We start from the raw sequence: 20,703 nt of genomic DNA on the forward strand, positions 1-20,703 counted from the left end.
AACGCCATGTCTAGGAGAAAATTAATACACTTTCGTAACGGCTAATGTGCTGGCAATGGAAACACTACAGAAAAGAGTGAGGCCACGCCGCTTTCTGCCATTGGATTGCTTCTAAAGGTGCACTTTCACGTGTCGGAAGACGCTACTGCTACCGGCAGTCGTGGCCGAGTGGTTAAGGCGTCTGACTTGAAATCAGATTCCCTCTGGGAGCGTAGGTTCGAGTCCTGCCGACTGCGGAAATTTTGTAGCTCTCAAAAGATGGGCGTTCAGCTGCATTCTAGCAGTTGCGTCACTACTAAACACGTGGGTCGCCGGCAATGTGCAGTATTATTGGCTGCAGCGCTACAGTGGCACCCAGAAGCCACAGCTCATCGCCTCGTCACACTGCCGTCCACCAGGTGTGAGTGCAAGTGTCGCCTCTCTGGGCAGTGCAGATGTGTCCATTTTAGCTTGCAGACAGTTACGTGTAGCAATTTATGAGCTAACGCAAGTCAAATGTTTTAGCGTGTGTATCTGCTAGATACTGCCTCTCACATGGTAGAGAGGCTCACTCCTTCTTGTGTCTCGTTCTCTGCACACGAGTTGCACGTGGCATCGATATAGCATAGGTTTTCTAGAGAAAGCGAAGTCAATATTACATGAATCGAGTCGACATGTTTGCTTCTTACGATGATGGAATCAGAAGAAATGTGTGTGGTACTTCACTGCATCTGCTGCTCGCCTTTCAGCGTCCCTATGTCTTATCAGACGAAGATGACTGTGAAATTGGCGGCGATTCAGAGGTTAACGAAGACGCGCAAATCTGCGGACTTAGGTGTGAGCCGAAATAGCTCAGTTGGGAGAGCGTTAGACTGAAGATCTAAAGGTCCCTGGTTCGATCCCGGGTTTCGGCAAGCGTATGTTTTGAAGCTGATGCCAATGGAATTGCTCCGAGTCTGTGATGATGTAGGTACAGCCGATAACAAAAATGACTCTATCCTGTAACTGTTCAGGTTGTCTAGTGCTTGCCGTAAGAGGAACACAGTAGGCAACTCCCTGAGAAGTAAGAAAATACGAAAAGTCCTACCGACTGCGTTCCTTTTTTTGTGTCAGGAGGTGAAGAACGTCTCCAACGGAACCGTGAAATGAGCGAAAACGTGGGAAGCATTGCATTCGAAATGCTTGTGAAATTTCCAATTACTCAGTGAGTGTCGACAAAACACGTAAATCCTCTACTCCAACGTATGAGACCTAACGACTGCTGCGGTTTGTTTTTGCATCGTGTGTCAGCATTCTTCGATAGTCTGCTACGAGCTTAGCGCGACACGTTTGTAGACAGCATTCAGGCGACGTTTAATTAGTAACAGCTCCATGCAGCGATAGCACAGCTGTGAAGGACATGAGTCAATGTACAGCTGTGCATCGTGGGATGTTCTCTACTGTCGTGTGAGCCCGGATAGCTCAGTCGGTAGAGCATTAGGCTTTTAACCTAAGGGTCCAGGGTTCAAGTCCCTGTTCGGGCGGAAATTTTAATACTTTGGTAGCGATTCCTCTGGTAGCGGTGGAAACACTACGGAAAAGAATGCAGCTACGCCGTTTTCTGATGCCACATAGCTTTAAACCGCAGAAGTTGCATGTGTCGGAGAACCTCGACCTACGGGCAGTCGTGGCCGAGTGGTTAAGGCGTCTGATTCGAAATTAGATTCCCTCTGGGAGCGTAGGTTCGAATCCTACCGGCTGCGTGCGATTTTGCGTAAAGAGGAGCAAATATTTTCACACACGTGAACGCGGTTGCAAACCGATGGCGCCATCTTCAACAAGACGAAAATTTCCGTTTAACAATACTGAGTGTCGCGACGGCTGCTGCTTACTGTGGCTACCGGTTCTCCTCTCACTGACGCTGGGACTGCAGAAAGCCGTCGCAGGCCCACGAGTGCGCTCCCGTCATTTTCTCGCGTCGACGCCGAGTTCGTGAGTACACAGACGTGCTTGGAAGCGTTGGACAGAGCCAACATTCATTTCTCTCTTTTTTAAGAATCGCAATTCGGTCATTCGAGTGCGGAAAAAGCAATGGTGCAGCGTTTCTTTTCTTAAGATCTCGCAGCTACTTGCAAGTATGTCGACCACTTAAGACGACAGAAAACTAGCGTCAGCGGTGCGTCAGTGGGAAGTCGGTGAAGTCGCCATTGGAGCCATAAGCCAGTAATTACGTCATGCGAATCACTCGCATGCCACACAGCTGTACGATAGCTCAGTCGGTAGAGCGTTTGATTTTCAACCAAAGGGCGTTGGGTTCAACGCCATGTCTAGGAGAAAATTAATACACTTTCGTAACGGCTAATGTGCTGGCAATGGAAACACTACAGAAAAGAGTGAGGCCACGCCGCTTTCTGCCATTGGATTGCTTCTAAAGGTGCACTTTCACGTGTCGGAAGACGCTACTGCTACCGGCAGTCGTGGCCGAGTGGTTAAGGCGTCTGACTTGAAATCAGATTCCCTCTGGGAGCGTAGGTTCGAGTCCTGCCGACTGCGGAAATTTTGTAGCTCTCAAAAGATGGGCGTTCAGCTGCATTCTAGCAGTTGCGTCACTACTAAACACGTGGGTCGCCGGCAATGTGCAGTATTATTGGCTGCAGCGCTACAGTGGCACCCAGAAGCCACAGCTCATCGCCTCGTCACACTGCCGTCCACCAGGTGTGAGTGCAAGTGTCGCCTCTCTGGGCAGTGCAGATGTGTCCATTTTAGCTTGCAGACAGTTACGTGTAGCAATTTATGAGCTAACGCAAGTCAAATGTTTTAGCGTGTGTATCTGCTAGATACTGCCTCTCACATGGTAGAGAGGCTCACTCCTTCTTGTGTCTCGTTCTCTGCACACGAGTTGCACGTGGCATCGATATAGCATAGGTTTTCTAGAGAAAGCGAAGTCAATATTACATGAATCGAGTCGACATGTTTGCTTCTTACGATGATGGAATCAGAAGAAATGTGTGTGGTACTTCACTGCATCTGCTGCTCGCCTTTCAGCGTCCCTATGTCTTATCAGACGAAGATGACTGTGAAATTGGCGGCGATTCAGAGGTTAACGAAGACGCGCAAATCTGCGGACTTAGGTGTGAGCCGAAATAGCTCAGTTGGGAGAGCGTTAGACTGAAGATCTAAAGGTCCCTGGTTCGATCCCGGGTTTCGGCAAGCGTATGTTTTGAAGCTGATGCCAATGGAATTGCTCCGAGTCTGTGATGATGTAGGTACAGCCGATAACAAAAATGACTCTATCCTGTAACTGTTCAGGTTGTCTAGTGCTTGCCGTAAGAGGAACACAGTAGGCAACTCCCTGAGAAGTAAGAAAATACGAAAAGTCCTACCGACTGCGTTCCTTTTTTTGTGTCAGGAGGTGAAGAACGTCTCCAACGGAACCGTGAAATGAGCGAAAACGTGGGAAGCATTGCATTCGAAATGCTTGTGAAATTTCCAATTACTCAGTGAGTGTCGACAAAACACGTAAATCCTCTACTCCAACGTATGAGACCTAACGACTGCTGCGGTTTGTTTTTGCATCGTGTGTCAGCATTCTTCGATAGTCTGCTACGAGCTTAGCGCGACACGTTTGTAGACAGCATTCAGGCGACGTTTAATTAGTAACAGCTCCATGCAGCGATAGCACAGCTGTGAAGGACATGAGTCAATGTACAGCTGTGCATCGTGGGATGTTCTCTACTGTCGTGTGAGCCCGGATAGCTCAGTCGGTAGAGCATTAGGCTTTTAACCTAAGGGTCCAGGGTTCAAGTCCCTGTTCGGGCGGAAATTTTAATACTTTGGTAGCGATTCCTCTGGTAGCGGTGGAAACACTACGGAAAAGAATGCAGCTACGCCGTTTTCTGATGCCACATAGCTTTAAACCGTAGAAGTTGCATGTGTCGGAGAACCTCGCCCTACGGGCAGTCGTGGCCGAGTGGTTAAGGCGTCTGACTCGAAATCAGATTCCCTCTGGGAGCGTAGGTTCGAATCCTACCGGCTGCGTGCGATTTTGCGTAAAGAGGAGCAAATATTTTCACACACGTGAACGCGGTTGCAAACCGATGGCGCCATCTTCAACAAGACGAAAATTTCCGTTTAACAATACTGAGTGTCGCGACGGCTGCTGCTTACTGTGGCTACCGGTTCTCCTCTCACTGACGCTGGGACTGCAGAAAGCCGTCGCAGGCCCACGAGTGCGCTCCCGTCATTTTCTCGCGTCGACGCCGAGTTCGTGAGTACACAGACGTGCTTGGAAGCGTTGGACAGAGCCAACATTCATTTCTCTCTTTTTTAAGAATCGCAATTCGGTCATTCGAGTGCGGAAAAAGCAATGGTGCAGCGTTTCTTTTCTTAAGATCTCGCAGCTACTTGCAAGTATGTCGACCACTTAAGACGACAGAAAACTAGCGTCAGCGGTGCGTCAGTGGGAAGTCGGTGAAGTCGCCATTGGAGCCATAAGCCAGTAATTACGTCATGCGAATCACTCGCATGCCACACAGCTGTACGATAGCTCAGTCGGTAGAGCGTTTGATTTTCAACCAAAGGGCGTTGGGTTCAACGCCATGTCTAGGAGAAAATTAATACACTTTCGTAACGGCTAATGTGCTGGCAATGGAAACACTACAGAAAAGAGTGAGGCCACGCCGCTTTCTGCCATTGGATTGCTTCTAAAGGTGCACTTTCACGTGTCGGAAGACGCTACTGCTACCGGCAGTCGTGGCCGAGTGGTTAAGGCGTCTGACTTGAAATCAGATTCCCTCTGGGAGCGTAGGTTCGAGTCCTGCCGACTGCGGAAATTTTGTAGCTCTCAAAAGATGGGCGTTCAGCTGCATTCTAGCAGTTGCGTCACTACTAAACACGTGGGTCGCCGGCAATGTGCAGTATTATTGGCTGCAGCGCTACAGTGGCACCCAGAAGCCACAGCTCATCGCCTCGTCACACTGCCGTCCACCAGGTGTGAGTGCAAGTGTCGCCTCTCTGGGCAGTGCAGATGTGTCCATTTTAGCTTGCAGACAGTTACGTGTAGCAATTTATGAGCTAACGCAAGTCAAATGTTTTAGCGTGTGTATCTGCTAGATACTGCCTCTCACATGGTAGAGAGGCTCACTCCTTCTTGTGTCTCGTTCTCTGCACACGAGTTGCACGTGGCATCGATATAGCATAGGTTTTCTAGAGAAAGCGAAGTCAATATTACATGAATCGAGTCGACATGTTTGCTTCTTACGATGATGGAATCAGAAGAAATGTGTGTGGTACTTCACTGCATCTGCTGCTCGCCTTTCAGCGTCCCTATGTCTTATCAGACGAAGATGACTGTGAAATTGGCGGCGATTCAGAGGTTAACGAAGACGCGCAAATCTGCAGACTTAGGTGTGAGCCGAAATAGCTCAGTTGGGAGAGCGTTAGACTGAAGATCTAAAGGTCCCTGGTTCGATCCCGGGTTTCGGCAAGCGTATGTTTTGAAGCTGATGCCAATGGAATTGCTCCGAGTCTGTGATGATGTAGGTACAGCCGATAACAAAAATGACTCTATCCTGTAACTGTTCAGGTTGTCTAGTGCTTGCCGTAAGAGGAACACAGTAGGCAACTCCCTGAGAAGTAAGAAAATACGAAAAGTCCTACCGACTGCGTTCCTTTTTTTGTGTCAGGAGGTGAAGAACGTCTCCAACGGAACCGTGAAATGAGCGAAAACGTGGGAAGCATTGCATTCGAAATGCTTGTGAAATTTCCAATTACTCAGTGAGTGTCGACAAAACACGTAAATCCTCTACTCCAACGTATGAGACCTAACGACTGCTGCGGTTTGTTTTTGCATCGTGTGTCAGCATTCTTCGATAGTCTGCTACGAGCTTAGCGCGACACGTTTGTAGACAGCATTCAGGCGACGTTTAATTAGTAACAGCTCCATGCAGCGATAGCACAGCTGTGAAGGACATGAGTCAATGTACAGCTGTGCATCGTGGGATGTTCTCTACTGTCGTGTGAGCCCGGATAGCTCAGTCGGTAGAGCATTAGGCTTTTAACCTAAGGGTCCAGGGTTCAAGTCCCTGTTCGGGCGGAAATTTTAATACTTTGGTAGCGATTCCTCTGGTAGCGGTGGAAACACTACGGAAAAGAATGCAGCTACGCCGTTTTCTGATGCCACATAGCTTTAAACCGCAGAAGTTGCATGTGTCGGAGAACCTCGACCTACGGGCAGTCGTGGCCGAGTGGTTAAGGCGTCTGATTCGAAATTAGATTCCCTCTGGGAGCGTAGGTTCGAATCCTACCGGCTGCGTGCGATTTTGCGTAAAGAGGAGCAAATATTTTCACACACGTGAACGCGGTTGCAAACCGATGGCGCCATCTTCAACAAGACGAAAATTTCCGTTTAACAATACTGAGTGTCGCGACGGCTGCTGCTTACTGTGGCTACCGGTTCTCCTCTCACTGACGCTGGGACTGCAGAAAGCCGTCGCAGGCCCACGAGTGCGCTCCCGTCATTTTCTCGCGTCGACGCCGAGTTCGTGAGTACACAGACGTGCTTGGAAGCGTTGGACAGAGCCAACATTCATTTCTCTCTTTTTTAAGAATCGCAATTCGGTCATTCGAGTGCGGAAAAAGCAATGGTGCAGCGTTTCTTTTCTTAAGATCTCGCAGCTACTTGCAAGTATGTCGACCACTTAAGACGACAGAAAACTAGCGTCAGCGGTGCGTCAGTGGGAAGTCGGTGAAGTCGCCATTGGAGCCATAAGCCAGTAATTACGTCATGCGAATCACTCGCATGCCACACAGCTGTACGATAGCTCAGTCGGTAGAGCGTTTGATTTTCAACCAAAGGGTGTTGGGTTCAACGCCATGTCTAGGCGAAAATTAATACACTTTCGTAACGGCTAATGTGCTGGCAATGGAAACACTACAGAAAAGAGTGAGGCCACGCCGCTTTCTGCCATTGGATTGCTTCTAAAGGTGCACTTTCACGTGTCGGAAGACGCTACTGCTACCGGCAGTCGTGGCCGAGTGGTTAAGGCGTCTGACTTGAAATCAGATTCCCTCTGGGAGCGTAGGTTCGAGTCCTGCCGACTGCGGAAATTTTGTAGCTCTCAAAAGATGGGCGTTCAGCTGCATTCTAGCAGTTGCGTCACTACTAAACACGTGGGTCGCCGGCAATGTGCAGTATTATTGGCTGCAGCGCTACAGTGGCACCCAGAAGCCACAGCTCATCGCCTCGTCACACTGCCGTCCACCAGGTGTGAGTGCAAGTGTCGCCTCTCTGGGCAGTGCAGATGTGTCCATTTTAGCTTGCAGACAGTTACGTGTAGCAATTTATGAGCTAACGCAAGTCAAATGTTTTAGCGTGTGTATCTGCTAGATACTGCCTCTCACATGGTAGAGAGGCTCACTCCTTCTTGTGTCTCGTTCTCTGCACACGAGTTGCACGTGGCATCGATATAGCATAGGTTTTCTAGAGAAAGCGAAGTCAATATTACATGAATCGAGTCGACATGTTTGCTTCTTACGATGATGGAATCAGAAGAAATGTGTGTGGTACTTCACTGCATCTGCTGCTCGCCTTTCAGCGTCCCTATGTCTTATCAGACGAAGATGACTGTGAAATTGGCGGCGATTCAGAGGTTAACGAAGACGCGCAAATCTGCGGACTTAGGTGTGAGCCGAAATAGCTCAGTTGGGAGAGCGTTAGACTGAAGATCTAAAGGTCCCTGGTTCGATCCCGGGTTTCGGCAAGCGTATGTTTTGAAGCTGATGCCAATGGAATTGCTCCGAGTCTGTGATGATGTAGGTACAGCCGATAACAAAAATGACTCTATCCTGTAACTGTTCAGGTTGTCTAGTGCTTGCCGTAAGAGGAACACAGTAGGCAACTCCCTGAGAAGTAAGAAAATACGAAAAGTCCTACCGACTGCGTTCCTTTTTTTGTGTCAGGAGGTGAAGAACGTCTCCAACGGAACCGTGAAATGAGCGAAAACGTGGGAAGCATTGCATTCGAAATGCTTGTGAAATTTCCAATTACTCAGTGAGTGTCGACAAAACACGTAAATCCTCTACTCCAACGTATGAGACCTAACGACTGCTGCGGTTTGTTTTTGCATCGTGTGTCAGCATTCTTCGATAGTCTGCTACGAGCTTAGCGCGACACGTTTGTAGACAGCATTCAGGCGACGTTTAATTAGTAACAGCTCCATGCAGCGATAGCACAGCTGTGAAGGACATGAGTCAATGTACAGCTGTGCATCGTGGGATGTTCTCTACTGTCGTGTGAGCCCGGATAGCTCAGTCGGTAGAGCATTAGGCTTTTAACCTAAGGGTCCAGGGTTCAAGTCCCTGTTCGGGCGGAAATTTTAATACTTTGGTAGCGATTCCTCTGGTAGCGGTGGAAACACTACGGAAAAGAATGCAGCTACGCCGTTTTCTGATGCCACATAGCTTTAAACCGTAGAAGTTGCATGTGTCGGAGAACTTCGACCTACGGGCAGTCGTGGCCGAGTGGTTAAGGCGTCTGACTCGAAATCAGATTCCCTCTGGGAGCGTAGGTTCGAATCCTACCGGCTGCGTGCGATTTTGCGTAAAGAGGAGCAAATATTTTCACACACGTGAACGCGGTTGCAAACCGATGGCGCCATCTTCAACAAGACGAAAATTTCCGTTTAACAATACTGAGTGTCGCGACGGCTGCTGCTTACTGTGGCTACCGGTTCTCCTCTCACTGACGCTGGGACTGCAGAAAGCCGTCGCAGGCCCACGAGTGCGCTCCCGTCATTTTCTCGCGTCGACGCCGAGTTCGTGAGTACACAGACGTGCTTGGAAGCGTTGGACAGAGCCAACATTCATTTCTCTCTTTTTTAAGAATCGCAATTCGGTCATTCGAGTGCGGAAAAAGCAATGGTGCAGCGTTTCTTTTCTTAAGATCTCGCAGCTACTTGCAAGTATGTCGACCACTTAAGACGACAGAAAACTAGCGTCAGCGGTGCGTCAGTGGGAAGTCGGTGAAGTCGCCATTGGAGCCATAAGCCAGTAATTACGTCATGCGAATCACTCGCATGCCACACAGCTGTACGATAGCTCAGTCGGTAGAGCGTTTGATTTTCAACCAAAGGGTGTTGGGTTCAACGCCATGTCTAGGAGAAAATTAATACACTTTCGTAACGGCTAATGTGCTGGCAATGGAAACACTACAGAAAAGAGTGAGGCCACGCCGCTTTCTGCCATTGGATTGCTTCTAAAGGTGCACTTTCACGTGTCGGAAGACGCTACTGCTACCGGCAGTCGTGGCCGAGTGGTTAAGGCGTCTGACTTGAAATCAGATTCCCTCTGGGAGCGTAGGTTCGAGTCCTGCCGACTGCGGAAATTTTGTAGCTCTCAAAAGATGGGCGTTCAGCTGCATTCTAGCAGTTGCGTCACTACTAAACACGTGGGTCGCCGGCAATGTGCAGTATTATTGGCTGCAGCGCTACAGTGGCACCCAGAAGCCACAGCTCATCGCCTCGTCACACTGCCGTCCACCAGGTGTGAGTGCAAGTGTCGCCTCTCTGGGCAGTGCAGATGTGTCCATTTTAGCTTGCAGACAGTTACGTGTAGCAATTTATGAGCTAACGCAAGTCAAATGTTTTAGCGTGTGTATCTGCTAGATACTGCCTCTCACATGGTAGAGAGGCTCACTCCTTCTTGTGTCTCGTTCTCTGCACACGAGTTGCACGTGGCATCGATATAGCATAGGTTTTCTAGAGAAAGCGAAGTCAATATTACATGAATCGAGTCGACATGTTTGCTTCTTACGATGATGGAATCAGAAGAAATGTGTGTGGTACTTCACTGCATCTGCTGCTCGCCTTTCAGCGTCCCTATGTCTTATCAGACGAAGATGACTGTGAAATTGGCGGCGATTCAGAGGTTAACGAAGACGCGCAAATCTGCGGACTTAGGTGTGAGCCGAAATAGCTCAGTTGGGAGAGCGTTAGACTGAAGATCTAAAGGTCCCTGGTTCGATCCCGGGTTTCGGCAAGCGTATGTTTTGAAGCTGATGCCAATGGAATTGCTCCGAGTCTGTGATGATGTAGGTACAGCCGATAACAAAAATGACTCTATCCTGTAACTGTTCAGGTTGTCTAGTGCTTGCCGTAAGAGGAACACAGTAGGCAACTCCCTGAGAAGTAAGAAAATACGAAAAGTCCTACCGACTGCGTTCCTTTTTTTGTGTCAGGAGGTGAAGAACGTCTCCAACGGAACCGTGAAATGAGCGAAAACGTGGGAAGCATTGCATTCGAAATGCTTGTGAAATTTCCAATTACTCAGTGAGTGTCGACAAAACACGTAAATCCTCTACTCCAACGTATGAGACCTAACGACTGCTGCGGTTTGTTTTTGCATCGTGTGTCAGCATTCTTCGATAGTCTGCTACGAGCTTAGCGCGACACGTTTGTAGACAGCATTCAGGCGACGTTTAATTAGTAACAGCTCCATGCAGCGATAGCACAGCTGTGAAGGACATGAGTCAATGTACAGCTGTGCATCGTGGGATGTTCTCTACTGTCGTGTGAGCCCGGATAGCTCAGTCGGTAGAGCATTAGGCTTTTAACCTAAGGGTCCAGGGTTCAAGTCCCTGTTCGGGCGGAAATTTTAATACTTTGGTAGCGATTCCTCTGGTAGCGGTGGAAACACTACGGAAAAGAATGCAGCTACGCCGTTTTCTGATGCCACATAGCTTTAAACCGTAGAAGTTGCATGTGTCGGAGAACTTCGACCTACGGGCAGTCGTGGCCGAGTGGTTAAGGCGTCTGACTCGAAATCAGATTCCCTCTGGGAGCGTAGGTTCGAATCCTACCGGCTGCGTGCGATTTTGCGTAAAGAGGAGCAAATATTTTCACACACGTGAACGCGGTTGCAAACCGATGGCGCCATCTTCAACAAGACGAAAATTTCCGTTTAACAATACTGAGTGTCGCGACGGCTGCTGCTTACTGTGGCTACCGGTTCTCCTCTCACTGACGCTGGGACTGCAGAAAGCCGTCGCAGGCCCACGAGTGCGCTCCCGTCATTTTCTCGCGTCGACGCCGAGTTCGTGAGTACACAGACGTGCTTGGAAGCGTTGGACAGAGCCAACATTCATTTCTCTCTTTTTTAAGAATCGCAATTCGGTCATTCGAGTGCGGAAAAAGCAATGGTGCAGCGTTTCTTTTCTTAAGATCTCGCAGCTACTTGCAAGTATGTCGACCACTTAAGACGACAGAAAACTAGCGTCAGCGGTGCGTCAGTGGGAAGTCGGTGAAGTCGCCATTGGAGCCATAAGCCAGTAATTACGTCATGCGAATCACTCGCATGCCACACAGCTGTACGATAGCTCAGTCGGTAGAGCGTTTGATTTTCAACCAAAGGGTGTTGGGTTCAACGCCATGTCTAGGAGAAAATTAATACACTTTCGTAACGGCTAATGTGCTGGCAATGGAAACACTACAGAAAAGAGTGAGGCCACGCCGCTTTCTGCCATTGGATTGCTTCTAAAGGTGCACTTTCACGTGTCGGAAGACGCTACTGCTACCGGCAGTCGTGGCCGAGTGGTTAAGGCGTCTGACTTGAAATCAGATTCCCTCTGGGAGCGTAGGTTCGAGTCCTGCCGACTGCGGAAATTTTGTAGCTCTCAAAAGATGGGCGTTCAGCTGCATTCTAGCAGTTGCGTCACTACTAAACACGTGGGTCGCCGGCAATGTGCAGTATTATTGGCTGCAGCGCTACAGTGGCACCCAGAAGCCACAGCTCATCGCCTCGTCACACTGCCGTCCACCAGGTGTGAGTGCAAGTGTCGCCTCTCTGGGCAGTGCAGATGTGTCCATTTTAGCTTGCAGACAGTTACGTGTAGCAATTTATGAGCTAACGCAAGTCAAATGTTTTAGCGTGTGTATCTGCTAGATACTGCCTCTCACATGGTAGAGAGGCTCACTCCTTCTTGTGTCTCGTTCTCTGCACACGAGTTGCACGTGGCATCGATATAGCATAGGTTTTCTAGAGAAAGCGAAGTCAATATTACATGAATCGAGTCGACATGTTTGCTTCTTACGATGATGGAATCAGAAGAAATGTGTGTGGTACTTCACTGCATCTGCTGCTCGCCTTTCAGCGTCCCTATGTCTTATCAGACGAAGATGACTGTGAAATTGGCGGCGATTCAGAGGTTAACGAAGACGCGCAAATCTGCGGACTTAGGTGTGAGCCGAAATAGCTCAGTTGGGAGAGCGTTAGACTGAAGATCTAAAGGTCCCTGGTTCGATCCCGGGTTTCGGCAAGCGTATGTTTTGAAGCTGATGCCAATGGAATTGCTCCGAGTCTGTGATGATGTAGGTACAGCCGATAACAAAAATGACTCTATCCTGTAACTGTTCAGGTTGTCTAGTGCTTGCCGTAAGAGGAACACAGTAGGCAACTCCCTGAGAAGTAAGAAAATACGAAAAGTCCTACCGACTGCGTTCCTTTTTTTGTGTCAGGAGGTGAAGAACGTCTCCAACGGAACCGTGAAATGAGCGAAAACGTGGGAAGCATTGCATTCGAAATGCTTGTGAAATTTCCAATTACTCAGTGAGTGTCGACAAAACACGTAAATCCTCTACTCCAACGTATGAGACCTAACGACTGCTGCGGTTTGTTTTTGCATCGTGTGTCAGCATTCTTCGATAGTCTGCTACGAGCTTAGCGCGACACGTTTGTAGACAGCATTCAGGCGACGTTTAATTAGTAACAGCTCCATGCAGCGATAGCACAGCTGTGAAGGACATGAGTCAATGTACAGCTGTGCATCGTGGGATGTTCTCTACTGTCGTGTGAGCCCGGATAGCTCAGTCGGTAGAGCATTAGGCTTTTAACCTAAGGGTCCAGGGTTCAAGTCCCTGTTCGGGCGGAAATTTTAATACTTTGGTAGCGATTCCTCTGGTAGCGGTGGAAACACTACGGAAAAGAATGCAGCTACGCCGTTTTCTGATGCCACATAGCTTTAAACCGTAGAAGTTGCATGTGTCGGAGAACTTCGACCTACGGGCAGTCGTGGCCGAGTGGTTAAGGCGTCTGACTCGAAATCAGATTCCCTCTGGGAGCGTAGGTTCGAATCCTACCGGCTGCGTGCGATTTTGCGTAAAGAGGAGCAAATATTTTCACACACGTGAACGCGGTTGCAAACCGATGGCGCCATCTTCAACAAGACGAAAATTTCCGTTTAACAATACTGAGTGTCGCGACGGCTGCTGCTTACTGTGGCTACCGGTTCTCCTCTCACTGACGCTGGGACTGCAGAAAGCCGTCGCAGGCCCACGAGTGCGCTCCCGTCATTTTCTCGCGTCGACGCCGAGTTCGTGAGTACACAGACGTGCTTGGAAGCGTTGGACAGAGCCAACATTCATTTCTCTCTTTTTTAAGAATCGCAATTCGGTCATTCGAGTGCGGAAAAAGCAATGGTGCAGCGTTTCTTTTCTTAAGATCTCGCAGCTACTTGCAAGTATGTCGACCACTTAAGACGACAGAAAACTAGCGTCAGCGGTGCGTCAGTGGGAAGTCGGTGAAGTCGCCATTGGAGCCATAAGCCAGTAATTACGTCATGCGAATCACTCGCATGCCACACAGCTGTACGATAGCTCAGTCGGTAGAGCGTTTGATTTTCAACCAAAGGGTGTTGGGTTCAACGCCATGTCTAGGAGAAAATTAATACACTTTCGTAACGGCTAATGTGCTGGCAATGGAAACACTACAGAAAAGAGTGAGGCCACGCCGCTTTCTGCCATTGGATTGCTTCTAAAGGTGCACTTTCACGTGTCGGAAGACGCTACTGCTACCGGCAGTCGTGGCCGAGTGGTTAAGGCGTCTGACTTGAAATCAGATTCCCTCTGGGAGCGTAGGTTCGAGTCCTGCCGACTGCGGAAATTTTGTAGCTCTCAAAAGATGGGCGTTCAGCTGCATTCTAGCAGTTGCGTCACTACTAAACACGTGGGTCGCCGGCAATGTGCAGTATTATTGGCTGCAGCGCTACAGTGGCACCCAGAAGCCACAGCTCATCGCCTCGTCACACTGCCGTCCACCAGGTGTGAGTGCAAGTGTCGCCTCTCTGGGCAGTGCAGATGTGTCCATTTTAGCTTGCAGACAGTTACGTGTAGCAATTTATGAGCTAACGCAAGTCAAATGTTTTAGCGTGTGTATCTGCTAGATACTGCCTCTCACATGGTAGAGAGGCTCACTCCTTCTTGTGTCTCGTTCTCTGCACACGAGTTGCACGTGGCATCGATATAGCATAGGTTTTCTAGAGAAAGCGAAGTCAATATTACATGAATCGAGTCGACATGTTTGCTTCTTACGATGATGGAATCAGAAGAAATGTGTGTGGTACTTCACTGCATCTGCTGCTCGCCTTTCAGCGTCCCTATGTCTTATCAGACGAAGATGACTGTGAAATTGGCGGCGATTCAGAGGTTAACGAAGACGCGCAAATCTGCGGACTTAGGTGTGAGCCGAAATAGCTCAGTTGGGAGAGCGTTAGACTGAAGATCTAAAGGTCCCTGGTTCGATCCCGGGTTTCGGCAAGCGTATGTTTTGAAGCTGATGCCAATGGAATTGCTCCGAGTCTGTGATGATGTAGGTACAGCCGATAACAAAAATGACTCTATCCTGTAACTGTTCAGGTTGTCTAGTGCTTGCCGTAAGAGGAACACAGTAGGCAACTCCCTGAGAAGTAAGAAAATACGAAAAGTCCTACCGACTGCGTTCCTTTTTTTGTGTCAGGAGGTGAAGAACGTCTCCAACGGAACCGTGAAATGAGCGAAAACGTGGGAAGCATTGCATTCGAAATGCTTGTGAAATTTCCAATTACTCAGTGAGTGTCGACAAAACACGTAAATCCTCTACTCCAACGTATGAGACCTAACGACTGCTGCGGTTTGTTTTTGCATCGTGTGTCAGCATTCTTCGATAGTCTGCTACGAGCTTAGCGCGACACGTTTGTAGACAGCATTCAGGCGACGTTTAATTAGTAACAGCTCCATGCAGCGATAGCACAGCTGTGAAGGACATGAGTCAATGTACAGCTGTGCATCGTGGGATGTTCTCTACTGTCGTGTGAGCCCGGATAGCTCAGTCGGTAGAGCATTAGGCTTTTAACCTAAGGGTCCAGGGTTCAAGTCCCTGTTCGGGCGGAAATTTTAATACTTTGGTAGCGATTCCTCTGGTAGCGGTGGAAACACTACGGAAAAGAATGCAGCTACGCCGTTTTCTGATGCCACATAGCTTTAAACCGTAGAAGTTGCATGTGTCGGAGAACTTCGACCTACGGGCAGTCGTGGCCGAGTGGTTAAGGCGTCTGACTCGAAATCAGATTCCCTCTGGGAGCGTAGGTTCGAATCCTACCGGCTGCGTGCGATTTTGCGTAAAGAGGAGCAAATATTTTCACACACGTGAACGCGGTTGCAAACCGATGGCGCCATCTTCAACAAGACGAAAATTTCCGTTTAACAATACTGAGTGTCGCGACGGCTGCTGCTTACTGTGGCTACCGGTTCTCCTCTCACTGACGCTGGGACTGCAGAAAGCCGTCGCAGGCCCACGAGTGCGCTCCCGTCATTTTCTCGCGTCGACGCCGAGTTCGTGAGTACACAGACGTGCTTGGAAGCGTTGGACAGAGCCAACATTCATTTCTCTCTTTTTTAAGAATCGCAATTCGGTCATTCGAGTGCGGAAAAAGCAATGGTGCAGCGTTTCTTTTCTTAAGATCTCGCAGCTACTTGCAAGTATGTCGACCACTTAAGACGACAGAAAACTAGCGTCAGCGGTGCGTCAGTGGGAAGTCGGTGAAGTCGCCATTGGAGCCATAAGCCAGTAATTACGTCATGCGAATCACTCGCATGCCACACAGCTGTACGATAGCTCAGTCGGTAGAGCGTTTGATTTTCAACCAAAGGGTGTTGGGTTCAACGCCATGTCTAGGCGAAAATTAATACACTTTCGTAACGGCTAATGTGCTGGCAATGGAAACACTACAGAAAAGAGTGAGGCCACGCCGCTTTCTGCCATTGGATTGCTTCTAAAGGTGCACTTTCACGTGTCGGAAGACGCTACTGCTACCGGCAGTCGTGGCCGAGTGGTTAAGGCGTCTGACTTGAAATCAGATTCCCTCTGGGAGCGTAGGTTCGAGTCCTGCCGACTGCGGAAATTTTGTAGCTCTCAAAAGATGGGCGTTCAGCTGCATTCTAGCAGTTGCGTCACTACTAAACACGTGGGTCGCCGGCAATGTGCAGTATTATTGGCTGCAGCGCTACAGTGGCACCCAGAAGCCACAGCTCATCGCCTCGTCACACTGCCGTCCACCAGGTGTGAGTGCAAGTGTCGCCTCTCTGGGCAGTGCAGATGTGTCCATTTTAGCTTGCAGACAGTTACGTGTAGCAATTTATGAGCTAACGCAAGTCAAATGTTTTAGCGTGTGTATCTGCTAGATACTGCCTCTCACATGGTAGAGAGGCTCACTCCTTCTTGTGTCTCGTTCTCTGCACACGAGTTGCACGTGGCATCGATATAGCATAGGTTTTCTAGAGAAAGCGAAGTCAATATTACATGAATCGAGTCGACATGTTTGCTTCTTACGATGATGGAATCAGAAGAAATGTGTGTGGTACTTCACTGCATCTGCTGCTCGCCTTTCAGCGTCCCTATGTCTTATCAGACGAAGATGACTGTGAAATTGGCGGCGATTCAGAGGTTAACGAAGACGCGCAAATCTGCGGACTTAGGTGTGAGCCGAAATAGCTCAGTTGGGAGAGCGTTAGACTGAAGATCTAAAGGTCCCTGGTTCGATCCCGGGTTTCGGCAAGCGTATGTTTTGAAGCTGATGCCAATGGAATTGCTCCGAGTCTGTGATGATGTAGGTACAGCCGATAACAAAAATGACTCTATCCTGTAACTGTTCAGGTTGTCTAGTGCTTGCCGTAAGAGGAACACAGTAGGCAACTCCCTGAGAAGTAAGAAAATACGAAAAGTCCTACCGACTGCGTTCCTTTTTTTGTGTCAGGTAGGTGAAGAACGTCCTCCAACGGAACCGTGAAATGAGCGAAAACGTGGGAAGCATTGCATTCGAAATGCTTGTGAAATTTCCAATTACTCAGTGAGTGTCGACAAAACACGTAAATCCTCTACTCCAACGTATGAGACCTAACGACTGCTGCGGTTTGTTTTTGCATCGTGTGTCAGCATTCTTCGATAGTCTGCTACGAGCTTAGCGCGACCACGTTTGTAGACAGCATTCAGGCGACGTTTAATTAGTAACAGCTCCATGCAGCGATAGCACAGCTGTGAAGGACATGAGTCAATGTACAGCTGTGCATCGTGGGATGTTCTCTACTGTCGTGTGAGCCCGGATAGCTCAGTCGGTAGAGCATTAGGCTTTTAACCTAAGGGTCCAGGGTTCAAGTCCCTGTTCGGGCGGAAATTTTAATACTTTGGTAGCGATTCCTCTGGTAGCGGTGGAAACACTACGGAAAAGAATGCAGCTACGCCGTTTTCTGATGCCACATAGCTTTAAACCGTAGGAAGTTGCATGTGTCGGAGAACTTCGACCTACGGGCAGTCGTGGCCGAGTGGTTAAGGCGTCTGACTCGAAATCAGATTCCCTCTGGGAGCGTAGGTTCGAATCCTACCGGCTGCGTGCGATTTTGCGTAAAGAGGAGCAAATATTTTCACACACGTGAACGCGGTTGCAAACCGATGGCGCCATCTTCAACAAGACGAAAATTTCCGTTTAACAATACTGAGTGTCGCGACGGCTGCTGCTTACTGTGGCTACCGGTTCTCCTCTCACTGACGCTGGACTATGCAGAAAGCCGTCGCAGGCCCACGAGTGCGCTCCCGTCATTTTCTCGCGTCGACGCCGAGTTCGTGAGTACACAGACGTGCTTGGAAGCGTTGGACAGAGCCAACATTCATTTCTCTCTTTTTTAAGAATCGCAATTCGGTCATTCGAGTGCGGAAAAAGCAATGGTGCAGCGTTTCTTTTCTTAAGATCTCGCAGCTACTTGCAAGTATGTCGACCACTTAAGACGACAGAAAACTAGCGTCAGCGGTGCGTCAGTGGGAAGTCGGTGAAGTCGCCATTGGAGCCATAAGCCAGTAATTACGTCATGCGAATCACTCGCATGCCACACAGCTGTACGATAGCTCAGTCGGTAGAGCGTTTGATTTTCAACCAAAGGGTGTTGGGTTCAACGCCATGTCTAGGCGAAAATTAATACACTTTCGTAACGGCTAATGTGCTGGCAATGGAAACACTACAGAAAAGAGTGAGGCCACGCCGCTTCTCTGCCATTGGATTGCTTCTAAAGGTGCACTTTCACGTGTCGGAAGACGCTACTGCTACCGGCAGGTCGTGGCCGAGTGGTTAAGGCGTCTGACTTGAAATCAGATTCCCTCTGGGAGCGTAGGTTCGAGTCCTGCCGACTCGCGGAAATTTTGTAGCTCTCAAAAGATGGGCGTTCAGCTGCATTCTAGCAGTTGCGTCACTACTAAACACGTGGGTCGCCGGCAATGTGCAGTATTATTGGCTGCAGCGCTACAGTGGCACCCAGAAGCCACAGCTCATCGCCTCGTCACACTGCCGTCCACCAGGTGTGAGTGCAAGTGTCGCCTCTCTGGGCAGTGCAGATGTGTCCATTTTAGCTTGCAGACAGTTACGTGTAGCAATTTATGAGCTAACGCAAGTCAAATGTTTTAGCGTGTGTATCTGCTAGATACTGCCTCTCACATGGTAGAGAGGCTCACTCCTTCTTGTGTCTCGTTCTCTGCACACGAGTTGCACGTGGCATCGATATAGCATAGGTTTTCTAGAGAAAGCGAAGTCAATATTACATGAATCGAGTCGACATGTTTGCTTCTTACGATGATGGAATCAGAAGAAATGTGTGTGGTACTTCACTGCATCTGCTGCTCGCCTTTCAGCGTCCCTATGTCTTATCAGACGAAGATGACTGTGAAATTGGCGGCGATTCAGAGGTTAACGAAGACGCGCAAATCTGCGGACTTAGGTGTGAGCCGAAATAGCTCAGTTGGGAGAGCGTTAGACTGAAGATCTAAAGGTCCCTGGTTCGATCCCGGGTTTCGGCAAGCGTATGTTTTGAAGCTGATGCCAATGGAATTGCTCCGAGTCTGTGATGATGTAGGTACAGCCGATAACAAAAATGACTCTATCCTGTAACTGTTCAGGTTGTCTAGTGCTTGCCGTAAGAGGAACACAGTAGGCAACTCCCTGAGAAGTAAGAAAATACGAAAAGTCCTACCGACTGCGTTCCTTTTTTTGTGTCAGGAGGTGAAGAACGTCTCCAACGGAACCGTGAAATGAGCGAAAACGTGGGAAGCATTGCATTCGAAATGCTTGTGAAATTTCCAATTACTCAGTGAGTGTCGACAAAACACGTAAATCCTCTACTCCAACGTATGAGACCTAACGACTGCTGCGGTTTGTTTTTGCATCGTGTGTCAGCATTCTTCGATAGTCTGCTACGAGCTTAGCGCGACACGTTTGTAGACAGCATTCAGGCGACGTTTAATTAGTAACAGCTCCATGCAGCGATAGCACAGCTGTGAAGGACATGAGTCAATGTACAGCTGTGCATCGTGGGATGTTCTCTACTGTCGTGTGAGCCCGGATAGCTCAGTCGGTAGAGCATTAGGCTTTTAACCTAAGGGTCCAGGGTTCAAGTCCCTGTTCGGGCGGAAATTTTAATACTTTGGTAGCGATTCCTCTGGTAGCGGTGGAAACACTACGGAAAAGAATGCAGCTACGCCGTTTCTGATGCCACATAGCTTTAAACCGTAGAAGTTGCATGTGTCGGAGAACTTCGACCTACGGGCAGTCGTGGCCGAGTGGTTAAGGCGTCTGACTCGAAATCAGATTCCCTCTGGGAGCGTAGGTTCGAATCCTACCGGCTGCGTGCGATTTTGCGTAAAGAGGAGCAAATATTTTTCACACACGTGAACGCGGTTGCAAACCGATGGCGCCATCTTCAACAAGACGAAAAATTTCCGTTTAACAATACTGAGTGTCGCGACGGCTGCTGCTTACTGTGGCTACCGGTTCTCCTCTCACTGACGCTGGGACTGCAGAAAGCCGTCGCAGGCCCACGAGTGCGCTCCCGTCATTTTCTCGCGTCGACGCCGAGTTCGTGAGTACACAGACGTGCTTGGAAGCGTTGGACAGAGCCAACATTCATTTCTCTCTTTTTTAAGAATCGCAATTCGGTCATTCGAGTGCGGAAAAAGCAATGGTGCAGCGTTTCTTTTCTTAAGATCTCGCAGCTACTTGCAAGTATGTCGACCACTTAAGACGACAGAAAACTAGCGTCAGCGGTGCGTCAGTGGGAAGTCGGTGAAGTCGCCATTGGAGCCATAAGCCAGTAATTACGTCATGCGAATCACTCGCATGCCACACAGCTGTACGATAGCTCAGTCGGTAGAGCGTTTGATTTTCAACCAAAGGGTGTTGGGTTCAACGCCATGTCTAGGAGAAAATTAATACACTTTCGTAACGGGCTAATGTGCTGGCAATGGAAACACTACAGAAAAGAGTGAGGCCACGCCGCTTTCTGCCATTGGATTGCTTCTAAAGGTGCACTTTCACGTGTCGGAAGACGCTACTGCTACCGGCAGTCGTGGCCGAGTGGTTAAGGCGTCTGACTTGAAATCAGATTCCATCTGTCTCGCGTGTGT

General features: G+C 49.0%; 36 non-coding genes across 36 annotated transcripts; all 36 read left to right on the plus strand.

The window, feature by feature from the left end:
- The first annotated feature begins 154 nt into the window (after window positions 1-154).
- On the plus strand, window positions 155-236 carry Trnas-uga (transfer RNA serine (anticodon UGA)). The gene has a single exon. It is a non-coding gene; the product is annotated as a tRNA-Ser (tRNA).
- Window positions 237-820: 584 nt separating this feature from the next.
- Trnaf-gaa (transfer RNA phenylalanine (anticodon GAA)) lies at window positions 821-893 on the plus strand. Its single transcript has one exon. It is a non-coding gene; the product is annotated as a tRNA-Phe (tRNA).
- A 536-nt stretch (window positions 894-1,429) lies between these two features.
- Trnak-uuu (transfer RNA lysine (anticodon UUU)) lies at window positions 1,430-1,502 on the plus strand. The gene has a single exon. It is a non-coding gene; the product is annotated as a tRNA-Lys (tRNA).
- Window positions 1,503-1,639: 137 nt separating this feature from the next.
- Trnas-cga (transfer RNA serine (anticodon CGA)) lies at window positions 1,640-1,721 on the plus strand. The gene has a single exon. It is a non-coding gene; the product is annotated as a tRNA-Ser (tRNA).
- Window positions 1,722-2,429: 708 nt separating this feature from the next.
- Trnas-uga (transfer RNA serine (anticodon UGA)) lies at window positions 2,430-2,511 on the plus strand. Its single transcript has one exon. It is a non-coding gene; the product is annotated as a tRNA-Ser (tRNA).
- A 584-nt stretch (window positions 2,512-3,095) lies between these two features.
- On the plus strand, window positions 3,096-3,168 carry Trnaf-gaa (transfer RNA phenylalanine (anticodon GAA)). The gene has a single exon. It is a non-coding gene; the product is annotated as a tRNA-Phe (tRNA).
- Window positions 3,169-3,704: 536 nt separating this feature from the next.
- Trnak-uuu (transfer RNA lysine (anticodon UUU)) lies at window positions 3,705-3,777 on the plus strand. The gene has a single exon. It is a non-coding gene; the product is annotated as a tRNA-Lys (tRNA).
- A 137-nt stretch (window positions 3,778-3,914) lies between these two features.
- On the plus strand, window positions 3,915-3,996 carry Trnas-cga (transfer RNA serine (anticodon CGA)). Its single transcript has one exon. It is a non-coding gene; the product is annotated as a tRNA-Ser (tRNA).
- Window positions 3,997-4,704: 708 nt separating this feature from the next.
- Trnas-uga (transfer RNA serine (anticodon UGA)) lies at window positions 4,705-4,786 on the plus strand. Its single transcript has one exon. It is a non-coding gene; the product is annotated as a tRNA-Ser (tRNA).
- A 584-nt stretch (window positions 4,787-5,370) lies between these two features.
- Window positions 5,371-5,443, plus strand: Trnaf-gaa (transfer RNA phenylalanine (anticodon GAA)). Its single transcript has one exon. It is a non-coding gene; the product is annotated as a tRNA-Phe (tRNA).
- A 536-nt stretch (window positions 5,444-5,979) lies between these two features.
- Trnak-uuu (transfer RNA lysine (anticodon UUU)) lies at window positions 5,980-6,052 on the plus strand. The gene has a single exon. It is a non-coding gene; the product is annotated as a tRNA-Lys (tRNA).
- Window positions 6,053-6,189: 137 nt separating this feature from the next.
- Trnas-cga (transfer RNA serine (anticodon CGA)) lies at window positions 6,190-6,271 on the plus strand. The gene has a single exon. It is a non-coding gene; the product is annotated as a tRNA-Ser (tRNA).
- Window positions 6,272-6,979: 708 nt separating this feature from the next.
- Window positions 6,980-7,061, plus strand: Trnas-uga (transfer RNA serine (anticodon UGA)). Its single transcript has one exon. It is a non-coding gene; the product is annotated as a tRNA-Ser (tRNA).
- Window positions 7,062-7,645: 584 nt separating this feature from the next.
- Window positions 7,646-7,718, plus strand: Trnaf-gaa (transfer RNA phenylalanine (anticodon GAA)). Its single transcript has one exon. It is a non-coding gene; the product is annotated as a tRNA-Phe (tRNA).
- Window positions 7,719-8,254: 536 nt separating this feature from the next.
- On the plus strand, window positions 8,255-8,327 carry Trnak-uuu (transfer RNA lysine (anticodon UUU)). The gene has a single exon. It is a non-coding gene; the product is annotated as a tRNA-Lys (tRNA).
- A 137-nt stretch (window positions 8,328-8,464) lies between these two features.
- Window positions 8,465-8,546, plus strand: Trnas-cga (transfer RNA serine (anticodon CGA)). The gene has a single exon. It is a non-coding gene; the product is annotated as a tRNA-Ser (tRNA).
- A 708-nt stretch (window positions 8,547-9,254) lies between these two features.
- Trnas-uga (transfer RNA serine (anticodon UGA)) lies at window positions 9,255-9,336 on the plus strand. The gene has a single exon. It is a non-coding gene; the product is annotated as a tRNA-Ser (tRNA).
- A 584-nt stretch (window positions 9,337-9,920) lies between these two features.
- Trnaf-gaa (transfer RNA phenylalanine (anticodon GAA)) lies at window positions 9,921-9,993 on the plus strand. Its single transcript has one exon. It is a non-coding gene; the product is annotated as a tRNA-Phe (tRNA).
- Window positions 9,994-10,529: 536 nt separating this feature from the next.
- Trnak-uuu (transfer RNA lysine (anticodon UUU)) lies at window positions 10,530-10,602 on the plus strand. The gene has a single exon. It is a non-coding gene; the product is annotated as a tRNA-Lys (tRNA).
- A 137-nt stretch (window positions 10,603-10,739) lies between these two features.
- On the plus strand, window positions 10,740-10,821 carry Trnas-cga (transfer RNA serine (anticodon CGA)). The gene has a single exon. It is a non-coding gene; the product is annotated as a tRNA-Ser (tRNA).
- Window positions 10,822-11,529: 708 nt separating this feature from the next.
- On the plus strand, window positions 11,530-11,611 carry Trnas-uga (transfer RNA serine (anticodon UGA)). Its single transcript has one exon. It is a non-coding gene; the product is annotated as a tRNA-Ser (tRNA).
- Window positions 11,612-12,195: 584 nt separating this feature from the next.
- Window positions 12,196-12,268, plus strand: Trnaf-gaa (transfer RNA phenylalanine (anticodon GAA)). The gene has a single exon. It is a non-coding gene; the product is annotated as a tRNA-Phe (tRNA).
- Window positions 12,269-12,804: 536 nt separating this feature from the next.
- Trnak-uuu (transfer RNA lysine (anticodon UUU)) lies at window positions 12,805-12,877 on the plus strand. Its single transcript has one exon. It is a non-coding gene; the product is annotated as a tRNA-Lys (tRNA).
- A 137-nt stretch (window positions 12,878-13,014) lies between these two features.
- On the plus strand, window positions 13,015-13,096 carry Trnas-cga (transfer RNA serine (anticodon CGA)). The gene has a single exon. It is a non-coding gene; the product is annotated as a tRNA-Ser (tRNA).
- A 708-nt stretch (window positions 13,097-13,804) lies between these two features.
- Window positions 13,805-13,886, plus strand: Trnas-uga (transfer RNA serine (anticodon UGA)). Its single transcript has one exon. It is a non-coding gene; the product is annotated as a tRNA-Ser (tRNA).
- A 584-nt stretch (window positions 13,887-14,470) lies between these two features.
- On the plus strand, window positions 14,471-14,543 carry Trnaf-gaa (transfer RNA phenylalanine (anticodon GAA)). The gene has a single exon. It is a non-coding gene; the product is annotated as a tRNA-Phe (tRNA).
- Window positions 14,544-15,079: 536 nt separating this feature from the next.
- On the plus strand, window positions 15,080-15,152 carry Trnak-uuu (transfer RNA lysine (anticodon UUU)). Its single transcript has one exon. It is a non-coding gene; the product is annotated as a tRNA-Lys (tRNA).
- A 137-nt stretch (window positions 15,153-15,289) lies between these two features.
- Trnas-cga (transfer RNA serine (anticodon CGA)) lies at window positions 15,290-15,371 on the plus strand. Its single transcript has one exon. It is a non-coding gene; the product is annotated as a tRNA-Ser (tRNA).
- Window positions 15,372-16,079: 708 nt separating this feature from the next.
- Trnas-uga (transfer RNA serine (anticodon UGA)) lies at window positions 16,080-16,161 on the plus strand. The gene has a single exon. It is a non-coding gene; the product is annotated as a tRNA-Ser (tRNA).
- Window positions 16,162-16,745: 584 nt separating this feature from the next.
- Window positions 16,746-16,818, plus strand: Trnaf-gaa (transfer RNA phenylalanine (anticodon GAA)). The gene has a single exon. It is a non-coding gene; the product is annotated as a tRNA-Phe (tRNA).
- Window positions 16,819-17,357: 539 nt separating this feature from the next.
- Trnak-uuu (transfer RNA lysine (anticodon UUU)) lies at window positions 17,358-17,430 on the plus strand. The gene has a single exon. It is a non-coding gene; the product is annotated as a tRNA-Lys (tRNA).
- A 138-nt stretch (window positions 17,431-17,568) lies between these two features.
- On the plus strand, window positions 17,569-17,650 carry Trnas-cga (transfer RNA serine (anticodon CGA)). The gene has a single exon. It is a non-coding gene; the product is annotated as a tRNA-Ser (tRNA).
- A 710-nt stretch (window positions 17,651-18,360) lies between these two features.
- On the plus strand, window positions 18,361-18,444 carry Trnas-uga (transfer RNA serine (anticodon UGA)). The gene has a single exon. It is a non-coding gene; the product is annotated as a tRNA-Ser (tRNA).
- A 584-nt stretch (window positions 18,445-19,028) lies between these two features.
- On the plus strand, window positions 19,029-19,101 carry Trnaf-gaa (transfer RNA phenylalanine (anticodon GAA)). The gene has a single exon. It is a non-coding gene; the product is annotated as a tRNA-Phe (tRNA).
- Window positions 19,102-19,637: 536 nt separating this feature from the next.
- Trnak-uuu (transfer RNA lysine (anticodon UUU)) lies at window positions 19,638-19,710 on the plus strand. Its single transcript has one exon. It is a non-coding gene; the product is annotated as a tRNA-Lys (tRNA).
- A 136-nt stretch (window positions 19,711-19,846) lies between these two features.
- On the plus strand, window positions 19,847-19,928 carry Trnas-cga (transfer RNA serine (anticodon CGA)). Its single transcript has one exon. It is a non-coding gene; the product is annotated as a tRNA-Ser (tRNA).
- The last annotated feature ends 775 nt before the right edge of the window (window positions 19,929-20,703 follow it).

Source organism: Schistocerca gregaria, unplaced genomic scaffold (assembly GCF_023897955.1).
Source record: "Schistocerca gregaria isolate iqSchGreg1 unplaced genomic scaffold, iqSchGreg1.2 ptg000445l, whole genome shotgun sequence".
Classification (NCBI taxonomy): domain Eukaryota; kingdom Metazoa; phylum Arthropoda; class Insecta; order Orthoptera; family Acrididae; genus Schistocerca; species Schistocerca gregaria.